At 43.6% G+C, this 7,067-nt stretch overlaps 1 non-coding gene across 1 annotated transcript; it reads left to right on the top strand.

The window, feature by feature from the left end:
- The first annotated feature begins 831 nt into the window (after window positions 1–831).
- Window positions 832–938, top strand: LOC126021492 (U6 spliceosomal RNA). Its single transcript, XR_007500004.1, has one exon. It is a non-coding gene; the product is annotated as a U6 spliceosomal RNA (small nuclear RNA).
- The last annotated feature ends 6,129 nt before the right edge of the window (window positions 939–7,067 follow it).

Genomic DNA, 7,067 nt, shown 5'->3' with positions numbered 1-7,067 from the left:
ATTACTTCTGGCTGTCTGCTCAGAAATAGCTCCTGGCAGGCACGGGGGACCATATGGGACACCGGGATTCGAACCAACCACCTTTGGTCCTGAATCGGCTGCTTGCAAGGCAAATACCACTGTGCTATATCTCCGGGCCCAGCTTCATATTTCTTGACCCAATGGCAAAATAGTATTCCTATGTGGAACCACTCTTTTGTCATGTTGGACTTTTGGGTTTTTTTTGTATTTTTGTTTGTTTTTGTTTTTTCGGGCCACACCCGTTTGATGCTCAGGGGTTACTCCTGGCTAAGTGCTCAGAAATTGCCCCTGGCTTGGGGGGACCATATGGGACACCTGGGGATGGAACCACGGTCCTTCCTTGGCTAGTGCTTGCAAGGCAGACACCTTACCTCTAGTGCCACCTCACCGGCCCCCATGTTGGACTTTTAAAACTCCACCTTTAAATAACTTCTTGGGGGTTCTTTTGATGGTTCTAGCATTTAAAAATGTTTTTTTGTTGTTGTTGTTGTTTTTTGTTTTTTTTTTTTGTTTTTGGGCCACACCCGGTAACACTCAGGGGTTACTCCTGGCTTGGGGGACCATATGGGACGCCGGGGGATCGAACCGCGGTCCGTCCAAGGCTAGCGCAGGCAAGGCAGGCACCTTACCTTTAGCGCCACCGCCTGGCCCCTAAAAATGGTTTTAAGATAATATCTATTCACAATTATTTTTGTTTTGGGGCCACAGCCACTGTGCTCAGTGGTTACTCCAGACTCTTTTGCTCAGTGCTAGAGGACCATGGAGTAACAGTGATTGAGTCTAGAGCTCCTGCATATAAAGAATGCTCTGGTGCTCGCTTCGGCAGCACATATACTAAAATTGGAACGATACAGAGAAGATTAGCATGGCCCCTGCGCAAGGATGTCACGCAAATTCGTGAAGCGTTCCATATTAAAAAAAAAAAAAAAGAATGCTCTGCATCCCTTTAACCATCACTCTAGACTGGTTTATATGACAGTTTTGGAGTAATTTCACTAGGTCCATGCATCAACTTAGCCCTATACAACATCCCTCTTCGTGTCTTCAGTTTTTTGTTTTGATTTTGGGCCACATCCATTGGCACTCAGGGGCTCTTTGCTCAGAAATTGCTCCTGGAAGGCTTGGGAAACCATATGGGATGCTGGGAATCAAACCTGTGTTCATCCCAGGTTGGCTGCATGCAAGACAAATGCCCTACAACTGTGTTAACTCTCCGGCCCCAGGTTTTTTTTTCTTTTAATACAAGGCATGATTCAAAATTGGTTTTGTTTGTTTTCTTGCTCTATTTCTTTTTGGGGGAGGGATAAGGTGGGGTGTGTGTATATATATATATATATTGGTTTTTGGGTCACACCCAGCAGCGCTCAAGGGTCACTCCTGGCTCCACGCTCAGAAATAGCTCCTGGCAGGCTTGGGGGACCATATGGGATGCCGGGATTCGAACCACCGTCCTTCTGCAAGCAAGGCAAATAAATGCCTTACCTCCATGCTATCTCTCCAGCCCCTAGGTGGGGTGCATGTATAGATAGATAGATAGATAGATAGATAGATAGATAGATAGATAGATAGATAGATAGATAGATAGATAGATAGATAGATAGATAGATATAGATATAGATATATAGATATAGATAGATAGATATTGATATATATATATATTGTTTGTTTGTTTATTTGTTTTTGGGCCACACCGGTAATGCTCAGGAGTTACTCCTGGCTTTGCGCTCAGAAGTTGCTCCTGGCTTGGGGGACCATATGGGACGCCAGGGGATTGAACCGTGGTCCATCCTAGGCTAGCGCTGGCAAGGCAGACACCTTACCTCTAGCGCCACCACGCCGGCCCCTATTTATTTATTTAATTTTTTTGTGTGTGTGTGTGGTTTTTTTTGTTTTTGTTTTTTTGTTTTTTTGTTTTTTTTGGTTTTTTGGGCCACACCCGGCGGTGCTCAGGGGTTACTCCTGGCTGTCTGCTCAGAAATAGCTCCTGGCAGGCATGGGGGACCATATGGGACACCGGGATTCAAACCAACCACCTTTGGTCCTGGATCGGCTGTTTGCAAGGCAAACACTGCTGTGCTATCTCTCCGGGCCCTTGTGTGTGGTTTTTGGGTCACACCTGGAAGTGCTCAGGGGTTATTTCTGGCTCCAGGCTCAGAAATTGCTCCTGGCAGGCTCGGGGGACCATATGGGATGCCGGGATTTGAACCAATGACCTTCTGCATGAAAGGCAAATGCCTTACCTCCATTCTATCTCTCTGGCCCCAGGTGGGGTATATCTTGACTGTGCTCAGGGACTAATCATACGCTCAAATTTGCTTGTCGTGGTGCTTAGGATAATCATGTGGCATTGAGAATTAAACCCAGAATTCCCTTATACAAAGCCTGTTTTTCATATTTAGTCTATTGGTATCTCTGATCCGATTTCTTTATATGTCATATAGATCATTTAATATTTGTCTTTCTCATTCTGATTTCTCTCTTAGAACTCCAATCCCATCTATGTAGTTACAAATAAGATTTCATCTTGTTATAGATTTTTGTATTTCACTGTTCTTCTTTATCTACACATAATATTTCTTTGGTAACTTGGATTGTTTGCAAATCTCATCTTGTGTAACTAATGCTACAGTGAACATAGTGCAAATATTGTTTCAAAGTTGATTTTGTACATTCTTTGTGTGTGTGTGTGTGTGTGTGTGTGTGTGTGTGTTTGGGTCACACCCGGCAGTGCTCAGGGGTTATTCCTGGCTCCAGGCTCAGAAATTGCTCCTGGCAGGCACGGGGGCCCATATGGGACACTGGGATTTGAACCGATGACCTCCTGCATGAAAGGCAAATGCATTACTTCCATGCTATTTCTCCGGCCCCTCTACACTGATTTCTAAAGAAGCTGGATCAGGTCATATTTTTACTGATGATAATATAAAGCTCTTTTTCCCCTATAACCTTGTCAACTCTTGTGTGTCCTGATCTTTGCCATGTAGATCATTCTCACAAGAGTCAGGTGTTATCTCATTGTACCTTGATTATCATTGCCCTAAAAATAGCTAATCATCAACATGGTGCCTGTTGTCCAACAACTTGTTGTCAACCTTGGAGAAGTATCTATTTCATTCTTGTACCCTGTACTTCAGGTACTCAGTGTTGCCAGAATAATTTTAAACACATATATAGCTAAGTGGTCATATATCAATTGCTTTAAAAACAAGCAAAAACCCAATGTCTTTTTTTTTTTTTTGGTTTTTGGATCACACTCAGAGGCGCTCAGGTGTTATTCCTGGCTCTGCATTCCTGACAGGCTCAGGGGACCACATGGGATGCTGGGATTCGAACCAGGGTCTGTCCTTGGTTGGCCCCATTTAAGGCAGAAGCCCTACTGCTGTAAAAGGAAACAAAGGGAGAGAAGGAAAGAAGGAGGAGGAGGAGGAGAACAAGAAGGAGAAGAAAAATGTATGCCATAGAGACAGGCAGGAGAGAGGGCTGGAAGGAAGGTAGGAGTGTACAAGGGAAGCTGGGGACATTGGTGGCATGATGAAGGGATGGATGCTGTACATTGATGACTGAAACTCAATCATGAACAACTTTATAACTGTATCTCACAGGACTCAGTTAAAGAATTTATTTAAAAATGAAATAAAGGAGCACAGCGGCGTTTGCCTTGCAAGCAGCCGATCCAGGACCAAAGGTGGTTGGTTCGAATCTCGGTGTCCCATATGGTCCCCTGTGCCTGCCAGGAGCTATTTCTGAGCAGACAGCCAGGAGTAACCCCTGAGCACCGCCGGGTGTGGCCCCAAAACAAAAATAAATAAATAAAAAATTTTGGGGCCGGGCGGTGGCGCTAGAGGTAAGGTGCCTGCCTTACCTGCGCTAGCCTAGGACGGACCGCGGTTCGATCCCCCGGCGTCCCATATGGTCCCCCAAGCCAGGAGCAACTTCTGAGCGCATAGCCAGGAGTAACCCCTGAGCATCACCGGGTGTGGCCCAAAAACCAAAAAAAAAAAAAAAAAAAAAGAAATAAAGGGCTGGAGTGATAGAACAATGGTAGGACTTTGCCTTGCATACAGCCGACCTAGGATGGACCCGGATGGTCCCCCAGTCTGCCAGGAGAGATTTTTGAGCACAGAGCCAGGAATAATAAGTCCTGAGAGCCACCAGCTGTGGCCCAAAACCCCCGAAAATAAAAATTAAAATTAAAACAGGGGCCAGAGGGGCCAGAGAGATAGTATGGAGGTAGGACATTTGCCTTGCATGCAGAAGGACAGTAGTTCGAATCCCGGCATCCCATATGATTCCTGGAGCATGCAGGAGCCATTTCTGAGTGTAGAGCCAGGAGTAATCCCTGAGTGCTGCCAGGTGTGACAAAAAACAAACAAACAAACAAAAACAAATAAACAAAAAATAGGGCCAGAGTGATAGCACAGTGGTAAGGCATTTGCCTTGCACACAGCTGACCCAGGACACAACCCAGGTTCAATCCCCAGCATCCCGTCTGGTCCCCAGAGCCTGCCAGGAGCGATTTCTAAGTGCAGAGCAGGTGTAACCCCTGAGTGCCAGTGGGTGTAGCCCAGAAATTAAAATAATAATAATAATAATAATAAATTAAATAAAATGAAATATAAACAGGCAAAAATTACAATAAAAATTAAGGTTGGAGTGATAGTATAGCTGGTAGGTCACTTGCTTTTATGCAGCTGACCTGGGTTAAATCCCTGTCACCTCACATTGTCTCCTACCACCTCCAGGAGTGATTCCAGAGAGTAGAGTTATCCCTATGTGCCACAGGGTATGACCCCAAAACAACAACAAAAAACCCCAAAAAGCAATATCTCAGATAGAGAGCTGCTAAAGCTAGTACAAGGTACAAAGGTTAAGGAGGTACTTGCCTTGCATGAGGCCCTCCCCATTTCAATTCATATAAGGTAAAACATAGTTCCAAGTACTGCACAGTACCTCTGAGCATAAAGTTAGAAGTAGCCTCTTCTAACACAGCTGGGCTGTGAGCCATCATTCTCCACCCCCAAACAAGAACAACAAAACAAGGTCTGGGCCTGCTTCTGCCAGCCCTGCTCCAGCCAATCCAGGCCAAATCTAAGCCAGGAAGCACTGAAGAGATTAAAAACAAGGAAATATATTAACTTCTGTAACAGCCTGGGTTCCAATCTTTACACTGCAAAGGAAAACAACAACAACAACAACAACAACAACAGGGCCTGAGAGATAGCATAGAGGTAGGGTATTTGCCTTGCATGCAGAAGGACAGTGGTTTGAATTCCAGCACTCCATATGGTCCCCAGAGCTGCCGGATGAGACCCAAAAACCAAAAATAAAATAAAATTAAATTAAATTAAAAACAACAAAAAGATCACACACACACACAGACACACACACACACACACACACACACACACACACACACACACACACAAAATCCCATATGGTCCCCAGAGCTGCCGGATGAGACCCAAAAACCAAAAATAAAATAAATAAAATAAAATAAAAAACAACAAAAAGATTACACACACACACACACACACACACACACACACACACACACACACACACACACACACACACAATCCCACATGGTCCCCAGAGCTGCCGGATGAGACCCAAAAACCAAAAATAAAATAAAATAAAATAAAATAGGGGCCGGAGAGATAGCATGGAGGTAAGGCGTTTGCCTTTCATGCAGGAGGTTATCGGTTCGAATCCCGGCGTCCCATATGGTCCTCCCGTGCCTGCCAGGAGCAATTTCTGAGCCTGGAGCCAGGAATAACCCCTGAGCACTGCCGGGTGTGACCCAAAAAACCACACACACACACACAAAAATAAAATAAAATAGCATTAAAAAATAATAAAATAAAATCAAATAAAAAACAACAAAAAGATCACACACACACACTCACACACACACACACACACACACACACAATCCCATATGGTCCCCAGAGCTGCCGGATGAGACCCAAAAACCAAAAATAAAATAAAATAAAATAAAATAAAATAAAATAAAAAAAAAACAACAAAAAGATTACAAACACACACACACAAAACCCACAATAACCTTCCAAGATTTGGACAGTGCTTAACTTATTTTACTTCTCTGGTTTGGGATATACTGTGAGCTCTAAACCTAAATATATAACAAGGAGAAATTATAAACTTTTCCAGAATGACCAATGTTCTTGGCAGATGCTATTTCTACAGTCACTCCAGCTGTGCACATTCTCAGTTTGGAAGATTCAAGGCCCCTCCTCCTAGTAGTTAGAGGTTGAGAACTTGGGACTTGTCCTTCCTGATTCAAAAGTCACTTCCTCATTTCTTCTCCCCATTTTTTGATGGGATTAGATGTTTTTTTCTTGTAAAGTTCTGTCAGTGCCTTGTATATTTTGGAGATTAGCCCTTTATCTGATGCGTATTGGGTGAATAGTTTCTCCCACTCAGTGGGTGGCTCTTGTATCCTGGGCACTATTTCCTTTGAGGTGCAGAAGCTTCTCAGCTTAATATATTCCCATCTGTTAATCTCTGCTTTCACTTGCTTGGAGAGTGCAGTTTCCTCCTTGAATATGCCTGTAGTCTCAATGTCCTGAAGTGTTTTGCCTATGTGTTGTTCTATATAGCTTATGGTATTGGGTCTGATATCGAGGTCTTTAATCCATTTGGATTTTACCTTCGTACATGATGTTTTCTGGGGGTCTAAGTTCAATTTTTTGCAAGTGGCTATCCAGTTGTGCCAACACCACTTGTTGAAGAGGCTTTCCCTGCTCCATTTAGGATTTCCTGCTCCTTTATCAAAACAGGTGATTGTCTGGGGAACATTTTCTGAGTATTCAAGCCTATTCCACTGATCTGAGGGCCTGTACTTATTCCAATACCATGCTGTTTTGATAACTATTGCTTTGTAGTAAAGTTTAAAGTTGGGGAAAGTAATTCTTCCCATATTCTTTTTCCCAATGATTGCTTTAGCTATTCTAGGGTGTTTATTGTTCCAAACGAATTTCAAAAGTGCCTGATCCACTTCTTTGAAGAATGTCATGGGTATCTGT

Source organism: Suncus etruscus, chromosome 10 (genome assembly GCF_024139225.1).
Source record: "Suncus etruscus isolate mSunEtr1 chromosome 10, mSunEtr1.pri.cur, whole genome shotgun sequence".
Lineage (NCBI taxonomy): Eukaryota > Metazoa > Chordata > Mammalia > Eulipotyphla > Soricidae > Suncus > Suncus etruscus.
The sequence above is the reverse complement of the archived record's forward strand: the minus strand, read 5'-3'. Positions and strand labels throughout refer to the sequence as shown.